This window comes from Octopus bimaculoides, chromosome 13, assembly GCF_001194135.2.
Source record: "Octopus bimaculoides isolate UCB-OBI-ISO-001 chromosome 13, ASM119413v2, whole genome shotgun sequence".
In the NCBI taxonomy this organism is placed as follows: Eukaryota; Metazoa; Mollusca; class Cephalopoda; order Octopoda; family Octopodidae; genus Octopus; species Octopus bimaculoides.
In genome coordinates, this window is record NC_068993.1 from 29,390,916 (window position 1) to 29,392,259 (window position 1,344).

The following is a 1,344-nucleotide window of genomic DNA, read 5'->3' on the forward strand; positions in this document are numbered from 1 at the left end:
ATATATACATATTTATATATATATAGGAGTAAATGTAAGAACAAGCAAGTTTCCATCTTTAAACTTCATTTTGTCAACACCTCAAATGTAAAATTCTTCCCTAAAGACAGAGGCTGGTGTTATTTGATGATGGAATCAAGTTAGAATCATCATTATTGTGGACCACCAAGCCCCCTGCAAAAGTTGATGGACTCATAAAACTCTTACTCAACCCCTTTAATTCCTAATATCATTGCTATTCTGTGTAAGTCAGACTTTTTATATATATAGATATGTACATTTTTGTATTAAATGTATTCAATATTTTTTTGTATATCGACTTGCCTAACTTGCTTGTCCTTACATGCTACCTGCTCAAGTTCAAATCCCTTGAGTACTACGAAGCGTATTCTGTACAGAGAATACCTGTCTCTAATCTATATATACCGTAAAAACCCATGTAATTTGCACACCTGTATAATTTACATAGGTGATTTTCAGGATAAAAATTGTTAAAAAAAGCTTCTACTCGTGTAAAATTCACACCCCAAAGTTTTCAGAATTGCCAATATGGCCAGGGAAAAAGGTTTTCAATTTAGTTATAGTTAGCATAATTTCACTTACTTATGATTAGATTTTATTACATTTTCACTAAATAAAAATAATTTCTGTTTAACAGGTATCACATTGAAAGCTATTAAATTACGAAGTGTTTGTGATGTTTATAATAAACTTTATTTTACATTTTTTGCCCACAAGAGATTATGTCTGATCTTTAGCATACTTCTGTATGCCTTCTCAAATCATGATCACAGGAAAAGTTGTAGATAATTCTTATCAACGAAAACAAAGCTGATAAATATGCATAAGTGTTGCAAAATAAGTTTAATTACCAATAAACATCAGCTTGGAGGACACTTTACTCAATCGATAGAGGACGGTGACCAATCAAACTGAATATGTAAACAGAATTCTGATTGGTTGAAAGTGTCTTCTTGTCTCAAGCTTTTAATGTATTGATTTATATTTTGCATATAATTATTAATCCCATGGATTTAGACTCTGTCATTTGATTTAAGGTTTTCTTCGATTTTATAAGATGATTTTATATTGAATTGCATGCTTAAGACCAATAGTTGAAAGGACCAATGAAACGAAACCATTTTCAAATGCGTATCCATTAAACTAATTTTGTTTGCTTCTAACCTTATTTCTGTTCCATTCTAAACAAAACTGTCCGCCGAATGGGAACATGAAACTCTGAGTAACAGTTTTTGTGATATTCCTGCTGCTTTTTAATAAAGTATATATATATGTATGTATGTATATATATATATATATATATATATATATATATATATATAT

General features: G+C 29.6%; 1 protein-coding gene across 1 annotated transcript in view; it reads left to right on the forward strand.

Moving 5' to 3' along the window:
- LOC106870161 (uncharacterized) overlaps positions 1 to 1,344 on the forward strand; it is a 299,949-nt gene that overhangs the window by 28,347 nt on the left and 270,258 nt on the right. The gene's annotated exons all lie outside the window — the stretch shown is intronic.